Consider the following 25721-nt stretch of genomic DNA (forward strand, 5'->3'; position numbering starts at 1 on the left):
TGATTGCCATATCTCTCTGACCCCCTATGTTAGTCATTAACCTTTTTCAGCCCTCTTCAGCCATCTGAGTTTCTGAGACCCTTTCTGCCATCCTTCAGAGACCACATTTACCATAACTATATTTGGGCTGAAGAGGTGGAGGTTTCTAGGAGTTGGCAGTATAAGAAGCAGGAATAAGAACAATTAACAAAAGGAATATCTTAATACATGTGGTTTAGACTCACATAGGTGTCCTCATACTCCTGGTCTTCTTCCTTCACTTCTAGGTTTATCTGTGCCTTTAGGTATTGGTTCGCTTTCTAGTCCTGTTCCATGTCCTACTCGTTTGGCTTGTTTTGGTTCCCCTGATCCTCATCCTGGCCCTGTTCAAACTAGTTTTGGTCACCCTGGTACTGGTTGCCTTAATATGGGGTCCTGATTGTAGTTCTTCCTGACACAAGTCTTCCTGACCCTATTCCGGGATCATCCTTTTATTAGCCCTTCCTGGCCATCCTAATCCTGGTACTACTGATCCTCCTCCTGATCCTGCTGGTCTGCTGGGTCCTTATCCAGCTAGCACTATAGTGCTGTTCTCCTAAGGCTGACACTCCTAGTCTCCCTAGTTTGGGTTATCCTGATTCTTCTTGCCCAGATCTTTGTCCTTATGCCCCACCTGGTACTGTCTCGACTGCTCCTGTGCCTGCTTATTAGGACCTCTTGGACCAGTCCTGGTCATTTTGGTCCTGGTGTTGTCCCATTAGTCATTGTTTCTTTGAGTGCCCTGGTTCCCCCGATACTTGTCAGCCTTCTCCAAATGCCCCAGTTCCTAGTCCTCCTGCTCCACTTAGAACAGCAGGTCCTAGTTCTGACCTCTCTGGCCGTCCTAGCCCTGTTTCTGCTCTTGCTTATTCTGATCCTTCTAGCACACCTAGTCCTCCCCCTTCATGTCCCTGGTCTAAAAGGCCCTAGTCCACCTACTTCTGACCTGATTAGTTCTCTGGGTCCTTCTCCAACATGTCATGATACTCTTGGCCATAGTCGTCCTGCTTGTTGTCATCTTGGAATAATTTGTCCACTTATCCTGATCCTTCTAGTCCAGGTCATCCTTTTCTTAGCTGTTTTAGCCACCTAGCTTGGACATCATGGCTCTTGTCATCCTGGCCTCCCATGTCCAGGTCCTCCTTTTCTCCTCATCCTGGTTCTGCTTGTTCTGGTATGCCAGGACTAGATTCTATGGACCTCTGTGAACTTCCTTTTGCCTTTGGTTGTGGTGCTACTAGTCATCATTGCCCTGGTCTTCTTAGTTCTTGTTATCCTGGCTCTGGTTGCCTGGCCATCTCCTCTTTATTCTTCAGGTCCCGTTTTCATAGTCATCCTCACTCTCAGGCTGGCTTCCTACCACTGCTCTTCATCACAGGCCCCTTCTCCAAGGCTCTTTCTTTTCTTTCCTGATCCTCTTGACCATTTAACAAGGTCCTTCTGATCCATCTGACCGTGCTCACCTGATTCCAAGTACATCAGTTCCTGGTCGTGCTGGTCACTGTGATTTACCTGGCCTCTTGTGTTCTGGTCCTCTGAGGCCTTTCCCTCTTAGCTCTTGCCTTCTAGCTTTGGATCATCCTTGACCTCCTGGCCTTGTGCCTTGCTGTCATATTCTTCTGGCACTACGCCCAATGGTCTGAGCTCTCTGTTTTTGGGTCATTCTGAGCCTCATCATTTTAGTCCTGGCCTTTCTGGATATCTAAGTACTGTCCCCTTAGATTTCCTAGCCCTGGCTGTTCTGTTCCTCCTGATCTTCCTTGCCCTGAACTTTCTACTACCAAGTCTTTCTGCTCACTTGGTACTCTAGGCCCTGGTACTATGATCATAGTCCCCTTGGCAGTCCTAGGAATGTCCCTGGTCTAATTAGTGCAGATCTTTATAATAGTCCTTGCTCTGGTTGTCCTGGCTCTGATCCTCCTGGTATTGCTGATTCTGACCCCCTAATCTTCCTTGCTTATTCTGGGCCCTAGTCCAATTGGCCTGAATCTTGTCTTCCTGGATCTAGTCCTGATCCCTTGGCTCTGGTCTTTTGGTTGCTTGTCCTTCTGTTGCTACACAAATTCATCATGATTCTACTTTACCTGATCCTTCTGCGCCTGGCCATCCTGTTGCTAATCTTCCTGGCTATCTGGTTCCTATACCTGTGGCCTGGACCTGCAGACTGTGATCATCCTGGTCCTGATGTCCCTGATCCTGATCCTACTGATCATCCTTTTCCTCTTCACTCTGTTCCTCCTGGTCCTGGTACTCAAGGTCCTGATCCTCTTTTCCCTTTTCTTCCTGGTTCCCCTAGTCCTTTGTCTCCTGGTGCCATCAGAACTATTCCTTCTGACTCTAGCTGCATGTGAACCAAACCTAGTTCTCATGCACATGAAACAATTGATGGCTTTGACTTGGTCTTCTTGGCCCTTGTCATCCTGGTTCTTTTTGCCTATAGTGCTTGTTCTCATGTCCCTTCCTGTTTCACCCAGTCTTGGCCCATCTAGCCCTGTTCCTTTGTGGTCCTCTTGGACCTAGTCACCTTGTCCTAGTTCTCCTCACTGCCACCCTCCTAGCCATGGTACCGCAGGACCTAGTCCATCTTGCTTCTTGTGGCTTGGCAATTTTAGTCTTTGTCCTCCTGATTTAGGTTGTCCTTGTTCTCCTGAAACTGCTCCTTGTCTACCTAGTCCTACTAGTACTGCAAGCATTGATCTAGGTCTTGTAGATCTAAGTTCTCCTTGTTCAAGCTCTCCTGACCCTGGTCTTTTTGGTTCTGATCCTCTTGCCCACCACTATCCATTCCACTTTGTCTTTCAGATGCTGCTTGGCCTTGTTACCTCAGATCTTCCTCACCCTGCCCCTGCCACTTGTAATCATTGCTCTGAACACTTGAAAATCTGACCCCAGAGTCCTGATCTTCATGATCCTCTTAGCCCTGTTTCTGGTCTTCCTGGTCATTATCCTTTAGTTTACCTAGTCCTCTTGCTCTGGTCTTCTGGGTGCCTTTGGTAGTGCCCCCAAATCTTCCTAATCCCTGTTCTGCTTATCCTACTATCCCAGACATATGGATTATTGCCCTTTAGATCCTAAACTTGTTAGCCCTTTTCAATCTGGTCATGATCATTCTGGTTCTCGTCCTCCTGCTTCTTACCCACATGACTCTGCCATAACTTGTCCTCGTACAGATCAGCCTAGCCTTCCCTGCTTCTAATGTTCCTTGACTTTGAGGTCATGCTAATCTAAGAACGTCCTGACCTTGTTGTAGGAGGCTGGCCTGGTTTACTTACACCTTATACCAGGTCCAGTTATTTCTTACTAGTTAAATGTAGGCAGTGTCTAGAAGCCAGGCTGTCTAGTGGTAGATGTAGGTAAAGCAGCCAAGGCTGAACTAGGGGACATACAAAGCTCTTGCAATACCACTGTAGTTACACAGTACTCACACACAAGAAAGACAATACTCAGTGTTACCAAAAATAAAGGTACTTTATTTTAGTGACACAAGGCCAAAACTATATTAGAGGCTATACTCCCTTAGGAGGTAAGTATTATACACAAAATATACACTAGTAACCAAAATCAGGTAAGGCAACAGTCATAAAATAGTGCAAATAGTGAAAATCACCATAGGCTACAATGGGCCTGGGGGAACACAAACCATATATTAAAATAGTGGAATGCTAATGTCGGTTTCCCACCTAGGCAAGAGTAGTGTGTAGAGGGGTGCTGGGAGTGTAAGAGAACACCAAAGGTAAGTAAAGTACCTGTGCTGCTTTACTCTTCAGAATATCAAAACTATGCACTTCAGGATATTTTAAGGCACAATGTAAAGCAATCACTCTCAAACACCTTCGTAAGTAGAATAATCAAGTTTATTTAAGGGGCAAGTTCTCAGCTAGCAAAACTAAACCACACTAATATATATATATATACACCAGGAGAATAACATGAGAATAATGATAAAGATATAAGCACTCTGTGAATAATTGCAAGAGTAAGTGCATATAATACAAGCACACACAATATACCTCAATGCTCAATGGCATGAAAATGACTGCAAGAATAAGTGCATATTACGCGCGCACACACAATATACTTCAATGCTCAATAGCATGAAAATGACTGCAAGAATAAGTACATATTACGCGTGCACACACAATACACTTAATAAATTGAAAAGCTTCACCGAAAAGAGCGTCTGCATCCCTCCGCCGTACACAAAGCTGGGGAACCCAAATCAGCTGGCACAGGGAGCCTCTGTTCGGGACAATCAGTCCTCCTGGCGTTGCGTCCAACCCAGAAGAGAGTTCCTAAACCAGCCCGTCCAGGCCCCCAACTTTTAAAGTATTTACTAACGCCCAGGAGTCTTTTCTAGAAAAAGACCCCCTCCTTTACAAATTGTGCAATCGGCGGTACCTTGTTCACCCTTCGAGACGTCTCCTCAGAACGGGCCAAGTTCCCAGGAGAGGACTCCAAGGTGAAGCTTGCATTCCTCCTTGTGTACAGGCGCATCCCCCTGTTGTTCTAACTGATAGCTCGTGGAATGTAAATAGCGCCCTTCGTACCAGGCAGATGGAGCGAAGTTGAGCAGAAAAACACCCCACCCTTCAGCTTGCCGAAGCTTGTGGAAAAACACAGAACAGTGCCTTACGCACCGAACCAGACTCGACAAAATGGAGTTGTGAACCAAAATGGAAGCGAAGGCCAATGAAAGCAGAGGCCAATGGTCCACACTCTGCACCACTGTTTACCTTGCACGTAGTGCTGCCGCATGCACGTAGTGTATGTAGCAATACATTTCCACCCTTGGACCATTTGGCCAACTTACAACTAAGTATATCCTATAAGCTGAAATGGCAATGCTCTTGGGCGACACTGAGATAGAAGGTTAGGCACACACTGAATACAACAACATAATGAAATTAAAATAACTGTTATGATAATGATTACACCAAAGATATAACGCAGTTGGCCTAAATTAGGCAGCCATCCAAAAGCCCAATCCCACCACCCCTTGTCAACATCCTGCTGCACCCCCTTCACCAATTTATGCAGGGCCTCTATGTGGGAGTTGATTGATATGGAGTGGTCGGATAAATTGAAGCAACATAATCCTTCAAAATCACTGCAGCCATGGTTGTGTTTAAGCAGTAAATAATCAATAGCAGCGCAATTCTGCAAAGCAGCTCTTCTAATTCCCTGTACATCTAATAACAGCTCAGCTAAGGCAGCTGATGTATAGTTAATATTCTTGACTACTAAACATGCAAGTTTATTAATAACTCTGGTATTATATACTGCAAGTCCTGGCACCCCTACGATAGAACCAGCTAAACTAACATATTCTGTTTTGGACAGCAATGAAATTTCAGAATCACAGTCCGTAGGTAATTGAATAGTGTCTCTGGTATAGCGAGGGTGTAGAGCAGTATCCATAGGAAACATGAGAAAGCCTAAGCGTGACCAGGCACAAGGCCCTCCGGTTAGATTGGCTGGAATATAAGTAAAAGAAAGATTACCACAAGAAAAGAGCCAACCTTTAAGGCAACTTAACAATTTGAATGTGACTGGCAGCAGGCACCACATGTTGGCAAAACATCGAATTATTTACATTCAAACAGGTTAGGTCAGTCTGTGAGTGGCACAACGTCCGTTGTGCAGCAGTTAAGTTTTTGTCTCTTTTCTCCAATTTGAGCTGAGCACATTTACCTATTTTCATAGGATCACAAGTCAATGAATAGCACACATCCCCATTTGAGATGTTAAATGTGAGTATAGATGTCATGTTCCTCCACAACAGCCTGCCCACCTCCGGGCAATGACGGCAGTACTCATAGAGTGACAGATGGGAGCGAACGTCACTCACATCCACCATTCCATCCTGGTTTGTATTGTTAAAGATGTGTAATAATACAGCAGCAGGAGTGGGCACTGCCACTAGACAAGTGGTAATCAAATCTTGAACGCTTTGCATGTTACTCATACAGAAGTGAGATATGTTCAGCACTTCCTGCGCTAGATGAATCCAAACATTGTTCGGTTGATGCAGCAGCGTTGGCATCTGCGGCTGACGGTTGAATTTTTGGGCTATGAGCCCCTTCCGCTCCCCGGTGGAGTCTCCCGAACGGGCTCCATACACCACACTCATGGCACAGGCACTCCACAGGATGATCTGAAAAGAACAAAGGACAAAACACGTATTATCATTCTCGCAGATAGCATTTGTCAGCGGGAACATGTTCCCATTTGTCTTGACCAGGTCGCATAACTACCAGGACATTGTCTGGTCCAGTGGCGATGACATCAGCGGGTTGAGGAGGGTTATTTGGGGATTCGATCCACACTTTGGCCCCTGGGTTCTTGTCAGTAGATCCGAACCCTCCTTTGCCTCTCACAGTGAGAAGAGCTGGGGCGCTCCCCTTTTTAACAACACCTCCATAAACCGGCATAATGACAATTTGGGCAACGCGATCACCAGGTTGCACCACTAGGTCTGTGTCACCACTGTTCAAGAGAATGACTTTCAACTCGCCTTGGTAGTCTGCATCTATCACGCCTCCTAAAACTTGGATGCCCCTCAAGGCAAGCCCAGATCGAGGGGCGATCAGACCGTAATGCTCAGGGGGAATCTGAATTCCCACCCCAGTTTCAATCAGAGTGATGTCTCTAGGTTTCAATCGATGCATGTGTAAAGCATGTAAGTCAAGTCCTGCAGATTCTGGTGTAGCTCGATATGGGGCCAAAGCTCCTGGAGCTGTTTCCCAATACACAATGGTATTGCTCGTTGTAAACGGATTAATCTGTAAAGCAGGTGTGAGCATTCTCATGAGAGGTGTCTCAGCATTTGTAAGGGGGCGGTTGTTCAAAATTTGCAAAGCATCATACAAATTATCCCTCCACCCCTTCAGTGTCCCATCATTCAGTTTACGCAATTGTTCTTTCAGCAACCCATTCATTCTCTCAATCAGTCCCGCTGCTTGTGGGTAGTAAGGTATGTGAAAAATCCACTCAATATTGCGTTGTGCACAATAGTCCTGCACTAGTCTGCCCTTGAAGTGGCTGGCGTTATCACTTTGAATCTGGAGTGGCACTCCATAGTACAGAATCAACAGATCTAGTGTTTTCAGGGTGCTCTGCTGAGTTGCGCGCTTGCAGGGAAAGGCTATGAGATAACCAGAGTAAGTGTCTACCACAGTGCAGGCATACTGACACCCTCTGCTCACTGGCATTGGTCCAATGTAATCAATCTGCCAAATCTGTCCTGGCAATTTACCTCTACCTAGCTGGCCTCTCACCACCTGTGGGACCGGTCTGTGCTGTGCATGCTGACAAATGGGACATTCAATGATCGCTGTTTTAATCAAATCTAGGGGAAGATGCATCCCTCTAATCTCAGCCCACCTGTGAGTAGCCTTTTCTCCAAGATGTCCGCATTTCTGGTGTGCCCATTTAGCCATTCCCACCAAATCAGAACTCTGCGCCTCCACTTCAGCCTCTTGAATCTTGGCTCGATCGTCTGCAAGACAATTGAACCATCGGTCTAATGAATCAGTTGGACAGTGAGTGTCCACATGATAGACAGTCACGGTGCTTTGAGGTAACATTTCCCAGATCTCCTGCCATAACTCCTTCCCCCATACCTCTTTGTTATGGATTTTGTACTGATGTGCATGCCACGTGGGAAGCCAAGTAGCTAACCCATTGGCGGTAGACCAGGAATCGGTATAAATGTGACATTTTCCGGGTAGCTCCTGTTTTAAAGCCTGATACACGGCATAAAGCTCTGCATACTGGCTACTTTTTCCCTGTCCTGTAGTTGTCAAAAGCTTCTTGGTAACAGGATTATAGGACACTGCCTTCCAGTGCCTTTTCGCTCCAACATATTTTGCTGAACCATCTGTGAACCACACATGTTTTTTGTCATCTGCAGACAAGTCTGCGAACGGCTGGCCCCACCCTACTGGGGATTCACACACTGAAGGTACATCATGCAACATTTCGGAATTCTCCACTGGAGCCTGCGCTACCTGCTCATGCAAAACGGCGGTCCCTTTTGGACCCGCTCGTGCCCTGTCCTGGACATACCATTTCCATTTTATAATGCTGGCTTCTTGCGCATGTCCAATTCTATGAGTTTTTGGGGAACTCATCACCCACTGCATGATGGGAATTTCAGGCCTTAAAATCACATTGTGTCCCAGTGTAATTTGCTCAGTATCAACCAGGGCCCAATAGCAGGCCAGCAGCTGCTTCTCAAAGGGAGTATACCGCTCTCCTGCCTCAGGTAACTTCTTTGTCCAAAATCCCAGGGGCACCCTCTTTCTTCCTTGTTTTTGCCATAAACTCCAATTGGCATACTGCCCCTGGACTGTCACATTCAACTCAATGTCTCCCTCTCGAATCGGCCACAAGTCCAAAGCATGCTGAATGGCGTCTTTCGCCAATTCAAACGCGCGCTGCTCCTGCTCTCCCCATTCAAACGCATTTTTCTTTCGTGTAACTTTGTACAATGGGGCCAAAATCTGAGACAAATGGGGTATATGTTGTCTCCAATACCCGAATAGTCCAATAAAACTCTGGGCTTCCTTCCGATTTCGCGGTACTGCGAATTCCTTAATCTTTTGTTTCACTTTTGGCAACACTTCTCTGTGTCCCTGATTCCACTGAATGGCGAAAAATTTCACGCTCTGAGACGGTCCCTGCACTTTCTCGGGGTTAATCTCCCACCCTTGATTCTGCAAATGTTCCACCACCCTAGCTGAATTTGCACCTGTTCTTGCGTCTCTCCCTGCATCATCACGTCATCTATATAGTGAGAAATTTGCACTCCAGGAACCACTGGTACTTCATCCAAATGCTCTGCCACCAGCCGGTGGCAGATAGTGGGGCTATGTAAATACCCCATGGGTAATCTACAGAAGGTGTACTGACGCCCCGCCCATTGGAATGCCAGTTGAGGCTGTCTCTCAGTAGCTATTGGTATCGTAAAGAAGGCATTGGCAATGTCAATGGTTGCATACCAAGTCCCACTGTGTTTCTGTATGTTCTCAATCAAGGTAATGGTGTCTGGGACCGCTGCAGTCAGAGGAGGTGTATGTTTATTCAATTGGCGATAATCAATGCAAATCCTCCAACTGTTATCACTTTTACGAACAGGCCAGAGGGCATTATTCCACGCAGTGGTGATGGGAACTATTACCCCGGCATCTAGTAAATCATGTATAGTCTGGCTAATCTCCTCATGTCCTCCCGGTATTCTGTACTGTTTCATTTGAATCACCTTAGTTGCTTGGGGAAGTGTTACCGGAGGAATCTTCAACAGCCCCACCTTTGCGGCGGCTATTGATATAAATCTTTTGGAACCAAATTGATAACATCCATCTTCCAAATGTAGGGTCATCCCTTTCAAAATGTCAATTCCAATAATGTATTCGGGAATGGGCACAATCAGGACAGTGTATTCTCTCTTTGGAAGTGCCCCTATTTTCATGGGAACCACTATCTGCACTGCCGGGGTTTCTTTTCCGCCCAATCCCGTAATGGTGAAGTACTGTCCCCTGAATTTTCTTGGATTGCCATGAATCAAAGTGGCCTCCGCTCCGGTGTCAACGAGGGCTCGAACTTTTTGAACATTTCCACGTTTCCAATAAATTTCTACTTTGACATGAGGTCTGTTATCTTTGCGAGCCCATCCCTGCACCGGAGTTTGGCCTGTTTCCTAATCTATTTTCACTCTGCGCACATCAGAGTCTGCCCAAGTCAAATCTGGATACAGTTTGCGGTAATTCTCAGGGAACTCCTCCTCCCTGTCTCTGCTTCGCAACCTCTCTGAGCTTACCAGCTCCCTCTCCCACTCTCTTCCTCGAGTTTTCCCAGAACCTGTCAGTTCCCGGTCTCTCTCCCTGCTCCGGGTTCCCTCTGCGCTTCGGTGCTCTTCCTCCCAATTTCCGTCCTCTGGGGATCTCTCTCTACTGTGGGGTTTTCTCCCTCTCTCTCCCTTTTCACCCTCACGCTCCTCCCCTCCTGCCTTTCTCTGGTTCACCACTTTGTTATCCTTCTTGTTCCCTTTCCTACTCCCCTCCTTTTTATCCAAACCGCGTTTGCGGTACATTTCCCACAGGTCCTTGGTGCTTATCCCATCGATTTCATTCCTGGTCACCCCATCTCGCATCAAGGCCTGAAACATGTCTCGCCTTGTCACCCTGTTGTTATCAGTACGATTCTCAGACCGTGAATTCCTCTCTGGCTTAGCCCATTCTCCTAAATCACTTAACTCACGCACCGCTTCTACCACCTGAGACAATGGGTTACCCGTCTGATTAATTAACAAAGTCATGATGACATGCTTATATGCAGGAGGAGCGGCCCTAATCAGCCGGTTTCGCACAGACACACTTAAAATTCCATTCATCAAATCATGGGCATTACCCATAAAGATAGCTGTTTTCATCCCTTCTTCCTTCAATCTCTGTACTGCATCTCTCAAAGTATACCAAGGTTTATCATTAGGCGGCCAGTCTGACTCTGTCGGATACTTCTGAGCACACCCTTGCGCAGCTAGCTCTAACAAATTGGTCATGGGACCATTACCTGGATAGGTTCTAAACTCATTTTGAATAACCGGGTCTGTACTTAACATACAAAGCCTCGGGGCGTCGCCGTGATCCAATTGGACCCCCTGGCCCCCCATATCGTGCACCCGCACCAACCACGTAAGCAATGTTTCCCCAGACCTCTGTCGAAATCTGTCTATCACATCACTTAGTTCTTGCTGTGTATAATCCTCCAGGGCATCCAACATCACCCCTCCAGGATTAGCTGGGCTATGCTGTAACTTTCGCCGATATATGGGCTGCGCACGGACAACATTCCTGCGCTCTGTCTTCTCCTGTCTAACATCTTGGCAGTCATCGCCCCCGGACCCATCTGAAAAATCAGATGTATCCCAGATGGTTCCATCCCAAAATTAAGGGTCAAAGGCTAATCCTGCCTGAGAGATAGCTAAATGCACCTTCTTTTTATTAACTTTCCCTCTTCGTTTCTTGTGTTTATATTTAGCTACGCTAACGGCCGTTCTCTCCGCAACCAGTTGGTACATTTCCAACTTATCACTTAATAATTTATTTTGACAAGCTATCATGGTAGAGGAATTTCGGGCTTCTACTAACTCCTTCTCCAGCTGCTCGTGGTCTTTTTGTAACTGTAAACATTTTTCATACAACTTTCGGTACGCAGAAAGCAAGATCCAGCCTCGCCTCCCCAACGCACAAACCTCCCTTCCCTTGTCAATTGAAACTTTCCGTAAACATATAAGAAGATCTTCAGGTTCCACATTTAACATACACGCATTCCAATTTTCACACAAACCAGCACAACGTGACCATTCCTGAGCTAAAAGTTTATATGGAGCAGTTTCCCACCCCGGTATTTCTATGTCTGGATTTGCTACATGAGAACCTGCTTTTGAGCTCGCTTTAATCTTATTAAGCATTTTCCCTTTTTTTTTTTTTTTTCGAATCCTGCCGACTACGCCAATTTGTGCTGCTTTACTCTTCAGAATATCAAAACTATGCACTTCAGGATATTTTAAGGCACAATGTAAAGCAATCACTCTCAAACACCTTCGTAAGTAGAATAATCAAGTTTATTTAAGGGGCAAGTTCTCAGCTAGCAAAACTAAACCACACTAATATATATATATACACACCAGGAGAATAACATGAGAATAATGATAAAGATATAAGCACTCTGTGAATAATTGCAAGAGTAAGTGCATATAATACAAGCACACACAATATACCTCAATGCTCAATGGCATGAAAATGACTGCAAGAATAAGTGCATATTACGCGCGCACACACAATATACTTCAATGCTCAATAGCATGAAAATGACTGCAAGAATAAGTACATATTACGCGCGCACACACAATACACTTAATAAATTGAAAAGCTTCACCGAAAAGAGCGTCTGCATCCCTCCGCCGTACACAAAGCTGGGGAACCCAAATCAGCTGGCACAGGGAGCCTCTGTTCGGGACAATCAGTCCTCCTGGCGTTGCGTCCAACCCAGAAGAGAGTTCCTAAACCAGCCCGTCCAGGCCCCCAACTTTTATAGTATTTACTAACGCCCAGGAGTCTTTTCTAGAAAAAGACCCCCTCCTTTACAAATTGTGCAATCGGCGGTACCTTGTTCACCCTTCGAGACGTCTCCTCAGAACGGGCCAAGTTCCCAGGAGAGGACTCCAAGGTGAAGCTTGCATTCCTCCTTGTGTACAGGCGCATCCCCCTGTTGTTCTAACTGATAGCTCGTGGAATGTAAATAGCGCCCTTCGTACCAGGCAGATGGAGCGAAGTTGAGCAGAAAAACACCCCACCCTTCAGCTTGCGAAGCTTGTGGAAAAACACAGAACAGTGCCTTACGCACCGAACCAGACTCGACAAAATGGAGTCGTGAACCAAAATGGAAGCGAAGGCCAATGAAAGCAGAGGCCAATGGTCCACACTCTGCACCACTGTTTACCTTGCACGTAGTGCGGCCGCATGCACGTAGTGTATGTAGCAATACAGTACCCCACCCCAGAGCCCAGGAAAACAGTAAAGTACAGCAAGTTTCCTTAGAACACACTAGAAGTTCTGATAAGGGATAATGCAAAAACCAAGCAAGACTGCAAGACACCAGCGATGGATTCCTGGATCTGGAGACCTGTGGAGAGAGGAGACCAAGTCCAAGAACAGCTGAAGAGTCCAGGAGTAAAAGGAGCCCCTGCTCACCCGGATGAAGGTGCAAAAGGTGCAAAAGTGGTTTCTCCGGTTGGAAGAAAAAGTCAGAGATGCACCAAAGAAGACAGCTGCAAGTTACTGCTTGGTGCAAGAAATGTCCCACATCGAGTAGATGGATGCAGGCTGGCTTTCATCATTGGATTCTACCAACAAGCCTTGGCTCACGCAAAAGATGCATTTAGTTAGAAGAGACGCTACCTGGACCCAGGAGGGACCTGGGGGTTTCAACTTGGACTGAGGAGACACAGGGGGCTCTCAGCACTTCAGAGAGTCCTCAGAAGACCAGACAGCACCCACAGGAGTCCAAGGGACAAAGGAGCTGCACATCGCAGTCATTGCAGCACTACACAAAGATATCCCACGGCGCCGGAGAACAACTAAGGGAGCTGAGTGTCGCAAGAGTGCTGGGGACCTGGGCTAGGCTGGGCACGAAGGATTCCTTGGAGAAACGCACACAACCCCTAGGAGCTGCAAAATACACAGTGCACAGGGGATCTGTCTGGCACAGGGAGGTAAGCTCTGACCTCCACCAAATTTGGACAGTTGGACCTTTGAACAGTCAGGGGCCCTTTGGTCTACTACCTGTGTTCCAGAATCCACCATCATTGTCAGGAGAGGGGAACCAGAGTACCAGTCGTCACTGCAGAGAGGTGCCTGCTGAAACAGGGAAGTGACTCCGTCACTCCATGGGAGATTCCTTCGGTCCTTCTGGTGCAGGATGAAGACAGTCAGTCCTCGGAGCTTGCACGACCTGGAAACTGTTGCAGTTGCTGGCAGGAGCTGGAGTTACAGAGTTGCAGTAGCCGTCCTGGATACTTTGTTGCAGTAATAGAGTTCCTGGAGGAGTTTTGCGGTTGATCCGATGGTAGAAGATAAAGCAAAGGTTGCAGAGGAGTCCTGCTGGAGTCTTGCAAACCGAATCAGAGGAAACACCCAAGGAGAGACCCTAAATAGCCCTGAGAGGGGCATTCATCACCTAACTAGGTAAGCACCTATCAAGAGGGGTCTCTGACATCACCTGCTGGTACTGGCCACTCAGATGCTCCCAGAGTTCCCTGACCATCGAGAAAAGAAGATGGCAGAATCCAGGGACACTCCGGAGGAGCTCTGGTCACCACCCTTGGGGTGGTGATGGACAGGGGAGTGGTCACTCCCCTTTCTTTTGTCCAGTTCTGTGCCAGAGCAGGATCTGGGGGCTCCTGGACTGGTGTGAACTGGATTATGCAAGGAGGGCACCATCTGTGCCCTTCAAAGCATTTCCAGAGGCTCTGGGAGGACACCCCTCCCATGCTTGTAACACCTATTTCCAAAAGGAGAGGGTGTAACACCCCTCTCCTAAAGGAAATGCATTTTTCTGCCTTCCTGGGATTGAGCTTCTCAATCCCCAGGAGGGCAGAAGCCTGTCTGAGAGGTGGCAGCAGCTGCGGCTGCAGTGAAAAACACAGAAAACTGGAATGGCAGTACTGGGGGTCCATGGTGGAGCCCCCAGGGTGCATAGAATTGGCCCCCCAATACCAGAATCAGATTGGGGGTACAATGTCCAGTTCCTAGACACCTCACAGGGTCATATGCAGAGTTACCACTGTGAAGCTACACATATGTATTGACCTATATGTAGTGCACACTTATAATGGCGTCACTGCACTCACAAAGTCCAGGAAAATGGGCCTGGATGATGGGGGGTGCACCTCTGCTGGTGCAAGGGTCCACTCACACACAGTAACTTTTCACCTAGCCTTCAGGGTCTGAAGGTTAGACATATAGGTGACTTAATAATTTACCTGGTGCAGTGAAAATGGCTGTGAAATAGTGCTTACATTATTTCACTAAGGCTGCTATGGCAGTCCTGAAAAAGTGTTTGTATGAGCTCCTTATGGGTGGCAAAAGAAATGCTGCAGCCCATAAGGATCTCCTGGAACCCCAATGCTCTGGGTACCTAGGTACCATATACTAGGGACTGATAAGGGGGGTCCCGTATGTCAATTTGGAGTGGGATATTGGGTTACCAGTATGCAAGTACACATTTGGAATCAGAGAGAGCATAAACACTGGAGTTTTTATTAGCAGGACTCCAGTGACACTGTCAAGCATACTGACAAAACAGTAAAACATACTGACATGTAGGCTACAAACTATGAGCACTGGGGTCCTGACTAGCAGGATCCAAGTGACACAGTAAAAACACACTGAGAAACACTGACAAACAGGCAAAAGTGGGGGTAACCATGCTAGAAAGAGCCTACTTTTTCACACCTGTGCTTCCTGGTCATGATTTGACTTGTCATTCCCATGCACTTCTGCTCCTAGTCATGTGGATCTTGGGTCTCCTGTTTCACAGGATCCCAGTCCTACACCTTTTCATCCTCCTCACCCTAATTTTCCCCATCAGTCCGCGTGGTGCAGGTCCCCTGGTTTATTTAGTTCCCTCATTTGCCTGTTTCTAATCCTTCTGATTCTGGTCATCTTGGTCCATGTATTCCTGGTCTTAGTTTTGGTACTCCTTTGTCTGGCCCTCATGTAACTGGTTCTAGGTCCCCCTTCCCTATCCTACTCTTACTAGTCCTTCTGGTTTCCTGGTTTGCCTATTCTACCTTATTTTTGCCCATGTGACCATTGGCCCCTCAATCATGGTCCCCCGAGTAATTGTCCTCTTGAGTTTGGTCTTCCTCTTCCCTCTGGCACTTGTCCTCCTAGTTCCTATGTTGTGGGTCACCCTGATTCATGTAATTCTTGGGAGCCTAGTTTAAATTCTCCCTGAGTCTTATACTCCTGGACCTACTGATTCTAGACCCACTTACTTAAACTTTCTTACCATTTAGAATGCCCTGGTCAGTCTAATTTAGGCATCTGGGTCCTTCTAGGTCTGGTCCTTTCTGGTTGTGGTCTTCCTGGTCTTTTTGCTTCTGGTCCCTTGGTCCTCCTTGATTTGAATGTCTGTGGTCCTTGCCATCCTGTCTCTGATCCTTCTCTCCATTGGTCTCCTGATACTGGTCTTCTTTGCTTTCTCTACTTGAGCTGCCACTCCTGGCCCTAGATATCCTTATCCCTCTGGTCCTAGTCAGTGTGCACAGGCCTTCATATCCTTTCTTGTCATTATGGTCCAGGACCATTTTCCCTTCTACTTCTGGTCCTTCTGTTCCTTCAGGTCTTTGTCCACTTGGTCCAAATCAGCCTCTTATGCATCCTCTTGGCTCTCCTAATTCTTCTCACACTGATCGCAGTATCCCAAGTGCTGTTTTTCATGTCTCTGTTTCTCATCATCTGTCTTCCTGGTCCCCTCTACCATTAGGACCTTGGTCCTCATAGATATAGCTTTCCTGGGCCTGGTTATTCCTGTCCTAGGCCTTGTGGCTCTGACTTGTCCTAGTCCTCCTAGTGGACCACCTCTTGGGCCATAGTCTCCTACATTTTATCCTCCTACTCCTGCTTCCTTTCCCGGCACCCCCTCTACAATAAGTTTAGTCAGGTAGAGACTCCAAGCCTATCTATTTTTGGCTTCTAGATTTCTTTTGCTAAGACAGCATTGTCAAGTACAAATATGAGTACTCACTAGAGACAGGATCTTGTCAACTTAAAACAGTGCTTAACAGGCTACAATACAAAACTACCATTTCCAATAGGGATTGTGCAGGTGACTAAAATGTCATTGTGAGGGAAGGAGCCGTTTACGGCATGGGACCAATAAGCATCAAGCCCTAAAGCTATTCTTCTGAGTGAATTGTATGAAAAAGTGTGTTTATTCATAGGCAGAGTGAATTTCTCCTATGAATTGCCCCACTTTGGTTTTCCAACTGAAAACCCATCTGCCACCTTGGTGGTCTGCACGCCAGTCCCGCTGACTCCACAAAGGAATCCCATGTGCCATCAATGGCACCATAGGAAAAAGTGGCTTATGACGAGGCTTCAGTCATAATTACCATCAAGTAGATTTGGATCTGCCTTACTGCCAAGGTAAAAGTGACGGTCCGACCTCCTAGTCTGAGTTGGAAGATTTGGGGGCTGGAAGTGGTGAAATCCCACCTTTATTCCCCATTCCACACCTGTTTTCGACGGAACACAACTGGACTACATCCTCCATCATGGTTGCGACAGGACCATGGAGAAAACATGATACCTCTGTCAACGGGCACAAAGGTAGGGGGTCAATGCACATGAGCATGGGACCACTGAAGACATACTTATCATAGTAATCTTTTTAAATTGTGACATGCATGTCTTGAGGACACAAATGGGTCAGACACAGGTGGGGACACACTGGTACACAACACATACTGCACCCAGACACAACAGTCACTGTGGTCTCAGTATGCATTGGCAAATTAATGCTGGCACCACAATGACAGTACATTCACACCTGTCAACTGTGTCCATGTGTGCACATTGCCGGCGACCTGTCATGCTGGGCTGTGAGTTGTGTGTGTGATTTAGTACGTGTATGTGTGTGTGCAATGCGATTGGCTCGGAGAGGTGGCTGGAGCTGGAGTGGGTGATGGAGTGGGTGATGTGATTGTGTTAGTATGTGTGTGTAACTTGCATATGGCATTGATGTTGTTGCATATGTTGTGTTGTGTGTTGTGTTGCTCTATCCAACATTCAGGTGAGTGGTGTTGTGTGGCGGTCGTTTCCACGATGTGTATAGTTGTGTTTGTGCTTATTTGTGTAGATGAGTGGGTAGTTGTGTTGGTTGTTGTGGTTGTGTCGTGTGCGAGTGCAGTGTAAATGTTATGTGTATGTTGTGTCATGGATGTTCGTCAATGTGTGTTTGTGGCATGTCCGTGCACTGGCAATGGATACGGTTGTGTATGTTGTATGTTATGTCATGTGTGATGCAGGGGGACACATGTGGCAAAGGTAAAATGTGTGTGTAAGTGAGACTCATCTCTGTTTCAAAGCCACTTCCATTGTCTTCTGTCGATTGAGTCCTGTGATGCGCTCCCTCCGTCAGCGAACCACCACCAGTATACCGCCTGCAGGTCTGTAACATCTAAAAATGCCAGATGGCAGACCGTCAACTTCTCAGTCTTCTTAGGGTCAGCACTGAGGCAGCTTGGGTGTGAGACCACCAAGTTCTAAATCAGGCCCTTATTGCCCTGTCCTGAAGTTAAAAAGGGATACATTGCTCCCCTAGGCCCTGGAGCAAAAATCAAAATAATAAGCTTTTTTTTCTGCGATCCTGCAAGACTCCAGCAGAGTCACATAAAAAAATGGCTGCTTGGGGTTGCATTATTTAATTGAAGGGATGGGAGTGCATGCACCCTCTTCCATGAGCCGTATTCAGCCCCGGAGAACCCACCCACTGGAGCCCATTTCAGTAATAATGGAAGAGGCCCGAAACCCGAGCAATATTTGGCCCCAAGGTACCATACCCCCTGTGGGTTGATTAACCCCTTCGCTGCCAGGCCTTTTCCCCCTCCTGTGCCAGGCCTTTTTTTGCCTATTTGGGGCAGTTCGCGCTTAGGCCCTCATAACTTTTTGTCCACATAAGCTAACCAAGCCAAATTTGCGTCCTTTTTTTCCAACATCCTAGGGATTCTAGAGGTACCCAGACTTTGTGGGTTCCCTTGAAGGAGGCCAAGAAATTGGCCAAAATACAGTGAAAATTTCATTTTTTTCAAAAAAATTGGAAAAAGTGGCTGCAGAAGAAGGCTTGTGGATTTCCCCCTGAAAATGGCATCAACAAAGGGTTTCCAGTGCTAAACTCAGCAGCTTCCTAGCTTTCAGGAACAGGCAGACTTGAATCAGAAAACCCAATTTTTCAACACAATTCTGGCATTTTACTGGGGCATACCCCATTTTTGCAATTTTTTGTGCTTTCAGCCTCCTTCCAGTCAGTGACAGGAATGGGCATGAAACCAATGCTGGATCCCAGACACCTAACCATTTCTGAAAAGTAGACAAAATTCTGAATTCAGCAAGGGGTCATTTGTGTAGATCCTACAAGGGTTTCCTACAGAAAATAACAGCTGAAAAAGAAAAATATTGAAATTGAGGTGAAAAAAACATAAATTTTTCTCTACGTTTTACTCTGTAACTTTTCCCTGCAATGTCAGATTATGGAAAGCAATATACTGTTACGTCTGCTGGACTCCTCTGGTTGCGGGGATATATAGGGCTTCTAGGTTCATCAAGAACCCGAGGAACCCAGAGCCAATAAATGAGCTGCACCCTGCAGTGCGTTTTCATTCTATACCGGGTATACAGCAATTCATTTGCTGAAATATAAAGAGTAAAAAATTGCTATCAAGAAAACCTTTGCATTTCCAAAAAGGGCACAAGATAAGGTGCTGAGGAGCAGTGGTTATTTGCACATCTCTGAATTCCGGGGTGACCATACTAGCATGTGAATTATAGGGAATTTCTCAAATAGATGTCTTTTTTACACACTCTCCTATATTTGGAAGGAAAAAATGTAGAGAAAGACAAGGGGCAATAGCACTTGTTTTGCTAATCTATGTTCCCCCAAGTCTCCCGATAAAAATGATACCTCACTTGTGTGGGTAGGCCTAGCGCCCGCGACAGGAAACGCCCCAAAACGCAACGTGGACACATCCCATTTTTTTAAAAGAAAACAGAGGTGTTTTTTGCGAAGTGTCTACCTGTAGATTTTGGCCTCTAGCTCAGCCGGCACCTAGGGAAACCTACCAAACCTGTGCATTTCTGAAAACTAGAGACCTAGGGGAATCCAAGGAGGGGTGACTTGCGGGGCTCGGACCAGGTTCTGTTACCCAGAATCCTTTGCAAACCTCAAAATTTGGCTAAAAAAACACATGTTCCTCACATTTCTGTGGCAGAAAGTTCTGGAATCTGAGAGGAGCCACAAATTTCCTTCCACTCAGCGTTCCCCCAAGTCTCCCGATAAAAATGATACCTCACTTGTGTGGGTAGGCCTAGCGCCCGCGACAGGAAACACCCCAAAGCGCAACGTGGACACATCCAAAATTTTGAAAGAAAACAGAGGTGTTTTTTGCGAAGTGCCTACCTATAGATTTTGGCCTCTAGCTCAGCCGGCACCTAGGGAAACCTACCAAACCTGTGCATTTCTGAAAACTAGAGACCTAGGGGAATCCAAGGAGGGGTGACTTGCGGGGCTCAGACCAGGTTCTGTTACCCAGAATCCTTTGCAAACCTCAAAATTTGGCTAAAAAAACACATGTTCCTCACATTTCTGTGGCAGAAAGTTCTGGAATCTGAGAGGAGCCACAAATTTCCTTCCACCCAGCGTTCCCCCAAGTCTCCCGATAAAAATGATACCTCACTTGTGTTGGTAGGCCTAGCGCCGGAGACAGGAAACACCCCAAAGCGCAACGTGGACACATCAAACATTTTGGAAGAAAACAGAGGTGTTTTTTGCGAAGTGCCTACCTGTAGATTTTGGCCTCTAGCTCAGCCGGCACCTAAGGAAACCTACCAAACCTGTGCATTTCTGAAAACTAGAGACCTAGGGGAATCCAAGGAGGGGTGACTTGCGGGGCTCGGACCAGGTTCTGTTATCCAGAATCCTTTGCAAACCTCAAAATTTGGCTAAAAAAACACATGTTCCTCACATTTCTGTGGCAGAAAGTTCTGGAATCTGAGAGGAGCCACAAATTTCCTTCCACTCAGCATTCCCCCAAGTCTCCCGATAAAAATGATACCTCACTTGCGTGGGTAGGCCTAGCGCCCGCGACAGGAAACACCCCAAAGTGCAACGTGGATACATCCAAATTTTTTGAAGAAAACAGAGGTGTTTTTTGCGAAGTGCCTACCTGTAGATTTTGGCCTCTAGCTCAGCCGGCACCTAGGGAAACCTACCAAACCTGTGCATTTCTGAAAACTAGAGACCTAAGGGAATCCAAGATGGGGTGACTTGCGGGGCTCGGACCAGGTTCTGTTACCCACAATCCTTTGCAAACCTCAAAATTTGGCTAAAAAAACACATGTTCCTCACATTTCTGTGGCAGAAAGTTCTGGAATCTGAGAGGAGCCACAAATTTCCTTCCACCCAGCGTTCCCCCAAGTCTCCCGATAAAAATGATACCTCACTTGCGTGGGTAGGCCTAGCGCCCGCGACAGGAAACACCCCAAAGCGCAACGTGGACACATCAAAAGTTTTGGAAGAAAACAGAGGTGTTTTTTGCGAAGTGCCTACCTGTAGATTTTGGCCTCTAGCTCAGCCGGCACCTAGGGAAACCTACCAAACCTGTGCATTTCTGAAAACTAGAGACCTAGGGGAATCCAAGATGGGGTGACTTGCGGGGCTCGGACCAGGTTCTGTTACCCAGAATCCTTTGCAAACCTCAAAATTTGGCTAAAAAAACACATGTTCCTCATATTTCTGTGGCAGAAAGTTCTGGATTCTGGGAGGAGCTACGAATTTCCTGCCACCCAGCGTTCCCCCAAGTCTCCCGATAAAAATGATACCTCACTTGTGTGGGTAGGCCTAGCGCCCGCGACAGGAAACACCCCAAAGCGCAACGTGGACACATCCAAAATTTTGGAAGAAAACAGAGGTGTTTTTTGCGAAGTGCCTACCTGTAGATTTTGGCCTCTAGCTCAGCCGGCACCTAGGGAAACCTACCAAACCTGTGCATTTCTGAAAACTAGAGACCTAGGGGAATCCAAGGAGGGGTGACTTGCGGGGCTCGGACCAGGTTCTGTTACCCAGAATCCTTTGCAAACCTCAAAATTTGGCTAAAAAAACACATGTTCCTCACATTTCTGTGGCAGAAAGTTCTGGAATCTGAGAGGAGCCACAAATTTCCTTCCACCCAGCGTTCCCCCAAGTCTCCCGATAAAAATGATACCTCACTTGCGTGGGTAGGCCTAGCGCCCGCGACAGGAAACACCCCAAAGCGCAACGTGGACACATCAAAAATTTTGGAAGAAAACAGAGGTGTTTTTTGCGAAGTGCCTACCTGTAGATTTTGGCCTCTAGCTCAGCCGGCACCTAGGGAAACCTACCAAACCTGTGAATTTCTGAAAACTAGAGACCTAGGGGAATCCAAGGAGGGGTGACTTGCGGGGCTCGGACCAGGTTCTGTTACCCAGAATCCTTTGCAAACCTCAAAATTTGGCTAAAAAAACACATGTTCCTCACATTTCTGTGGCAGAAAGTTCTGGAATCTGAGAGGAGCCACAAATTTCAAGCAAGCAATCCGGCTTTTGAAACCCTCGGAGGGACTTCAAAGGGAAGGAAATACTTTTCCTTCCCTTTGTAGCCCCTCCGGACCTCCCAAGTGATTGAAAAAGAAATTCTTTTGCATTTCTTTTTCATTCGCGCTGGAAGCAGAGCTTCCAGCGTGACTAGGGAGGCCCCTGTGACAAATCAGCGCGCACTCGCGTGCTGACGTCACAAGGGGGGGGGGGGTCGGGGGTGGAAGGGGAAGGTCTTCCCCTTCCCTCCCGACTTGGGGGGGGAAGGGGGGTGCACGGGGGCGCGCTAGCGCGCCCCCAAGTTCCCCTGTGCCATGGACGAGATGATCTCGTCCAAGGCACAGGGGAACTGTAGCCTTGGACGAGATCATCTCGTCCAAGGCACAGAACCGGTTAATTAAATATGGGGAGAAGGCATGCAGCCTCCTTCCCAAGCCATTAGAAGGCCTTGGGGGCACTAACCCCAGGGCTGTTTGTTTTTGAAAAAGGGAAGAGGGCATTTTGCCCCCTCCCTGAGCTCTTATTGGCCCCAGGGACCCCCTCCCAACTCACTTGCTGTCTTGACAAGCGCACCTTGACTGGGGGTGAATATTGGATTTGTTCTGCATTCCGTCCATCATCTGTTGTTTTTGTGTTTGTCACCCCAAGTGGGAAGGGTATGCCCAGACGTGGGTCCCGTGCTTGCAATGCCACCAGATTCAAGCTAGCCTTGCTGATGAAGGGTGATACCCTGAAACCGGTCCTAGGATGCTTGTTTCTGGTCCAGAGAAGAACTGGCCTTCCAGTTTGGGCTGGACTGTTCCCATGGGAAACAGGGTCAAGACTGATTTGCATATGGCTGGGTCCAAACTGGAATGGTATGGCAAGCAAAAAAACTGATGTAATAAATCCAGATCTGTGACTGGGGGTGAATGTTTGATTTGTTCTGCATTCCGTCCATCATCTATTGTTTTTGCATACCTCGAGGCCAAAGCAGTTTGCACGCCATCACCGGCGAGGTTAGGGAAACTTGTGTTTGCTCCCACCTAGCCGAAGTATTTTTAAAACTCCCTCCAAAAAGGAGCAAACACAAAGGCCCTCATTATAACTTTGGCGGTAAATGCAGCTTACTGCCGCAGTTACGGCCGCCAACATACTGCTGCGGTGGCGAATATCCGTTCGCCAAATTATGACACACACACCGAACTGACAGAATACTGCCACCACACACACAAATCAGCCACCCAAAGGTCAGTGTTAAAGTGTTGGTACGAACACCCATACTGTTACGCCAACAAAACAACTCCCACAACATTAGGACCCACGAATCACCATGGCGGACATTCAATGGTGGTAAACCGTTGGCAGTACGTACTGGCACACTCAGAATGGCCACCCAAATAAAAAAACAACACTAAATGGGCCTATATGAAAATCCACACCCACGCACCTATCACACTATAAAACACCCACCCACATTACACACAACCCTTTACGAATACCAATAATCACCAGAAGACTAACATGAAGACCACTGGGACAACCACACACACACACACACCAAAAACTCCCATCCATCCGTCATGCACCCCACATCCCACAACCCACCACATCACTTAACACCCTCTGCACAACACACACCACACACTACCCTTGTCCCCACTAAGGCACCCCCGTTTCATTGATGAGGATTTGCGGGTCACGGTGGAGGAAATAGTCAGGGTAGAGCCACAGCTGTTTGGAGCACAGGTACAGAAAATATCCATTGCCAGGAAGATGGAGCTATGACGGAGAATTGTGGACAGGGTGAATGCCGTGGGACAGCATCCAAGAACAAGGGATGACACCAGGAAGAGGTGGAACGACCTGCGAGGAAAGGTACGTTCCATGGCAGCAAGGCACCAGCTCGCTATCCAGAGGACTGGTAGTGGGCCCCCACCTCCTCCCCCACAGCTCACAGCATGGGAGGAGCAAGTCTTGGCAATCCTGCATCCTGAGGGACTTACTGGAATAGCCAGAGGACTGGACACTGGTGAGTCAATATTTACTACTCATCACCCCCCATACCTGCATGTCATCACACACCCTCACCCTAACACCCATCACTCCACTACATCCCACACACAGCATATACACATCTGACTAACCCCAATGCCAAGCCCTGCATGCTATACCAATGCATCGACAGCCCTCCCAGCCCTGCATGTACACCCATCACCAAAGCATGCACAGCATGGAGAACTAACAATCCTACAATACACCACCACACACAAAGAAAGGTGGCAGGGCAACAGCAACAATAGAGGGGAAGCTAGGGATGTTCAATATGTCACAGACATAAAGTATACACCACTGACATCCCCACAGGTGCCCCAGCCAATCTCAGTGGGGAGGAGGTGCCACAACTATCCTGTCCCCCAACAGAATACACCCCCAGTGATGACAGTAACTCTGGACTTCAGGATCTGGATAAACTAACTGGCCCATCAGGGACCATTGGTCACTTGGCCACTCCAGCCCAATCCCAGTCCACCACAGAGCCTCCCTCATCAATATTCAATACCACAGCACCCACCCAACGTCCCCACACCTCTGTACCCAGGACACGTCAATCAGCAGTGTCCCCACCTGTACAGGGACCCCAGTCCACACCTCACCCCCAAGACAATCAGGGACCTTGGGTCAGTGGGCACACCATTCAGGGGATAGAGGCACAGGTGAACAGGGACACTGGGAGGGCCGCTGTGCACCAGGGGGAGGACAGGCCCAGGGAACCGACTCTCCAGGAGGCACTCACTAATGTCTTGGGTGCTTACCAACAATCCCAGGACAAGTTGGGCCAGATCCTTACCAACATACAGGAGAACAAGCGGCTGCAGTAGGTACACCATCAGGAGACCAGGGAGGCTTTGCAGACCCTCAACACCACCATGGTCTCCATAGCAGGGGTGCTGGCAGATATGGCCAACATCATGAGGGAAAGGATAGCACACCAGCGGGCCTCTACCACTCACCAGTCTACTGACCATCCCACCACTTCCACTGCATCTAGTGGGCAGGAGACTCTGCCACAGGACCCATAGCCACTGTTAGAAATGGGGTTTCTGGTTGGCTAGGGTATGCACCTCAGCCAGGCAGAACTTACCCACTCTAGTCAGGGCAAGGGAGTTACACGTCCAAGATAACCCCTGCTCACCCCCTTGGTAGCTTGGCACGAGCAGTCAGGCTTAACCCGGAGGCAATGCGTAAAGCGTTTGCACAACACACACATACATGTGACGCAATATCCCCACCACAAAGGAAACACAACACCAGATTATATGAAAATACACTGTATTGTACACAACGTAATTATTAGACCAACATCACATAACAGTACTATCCTGCTACCTTAGCAGTTGTCAGAACGTTGCACATTAGTTACTCTGCAAACTAGCAGTAGTCACACATAACACACAGGTTACTCAGTATTCTGCAACATAAGCAGTAGTCAGGAAACACGTAATTACATTAGAACACTTGTCATAAGAATATCATAAAACGCCCATAGTAGGAACATTAGAAAATCTATGGCAAGTTAAGCAAACATATTAGCAAGTCATGCCCATAAAAGGAACATGTGCACCCATATGTCAAAGCATCAGGGAACAGGTAGGCAATACATCATAATCAATAAAGTCTGTAGAAAGAACTTTAAATTATCAGCATATTGGTCCATGTTAGACAGTACCTGTTTTGATGAAGCAGGCACCCTCCGTGCCTGAAGAAAAAGAAGAAAGGGGGCCCCAGCGCTCCTCTGCGCAAAATGGGGGCCCCTGACAATGTGGG

The sequence above is a fragment of the Pleurodeles waltl genome, chromosome 1_1, assembly GCF_031143425.1.
Source record: "Pleurodeles waltl isolate 20211129_DDA chromosome 1_1, aPleWal1.hap1.20221129, whole genome shotgun sequence".
NCBI classification, from domain to species: domain Eukaryota; kingdom Metazoa; phylum Chordata; class Amphibia; order Caudata; family Salamandridae; genus Pleurodeles; species Pleurodeles waltl.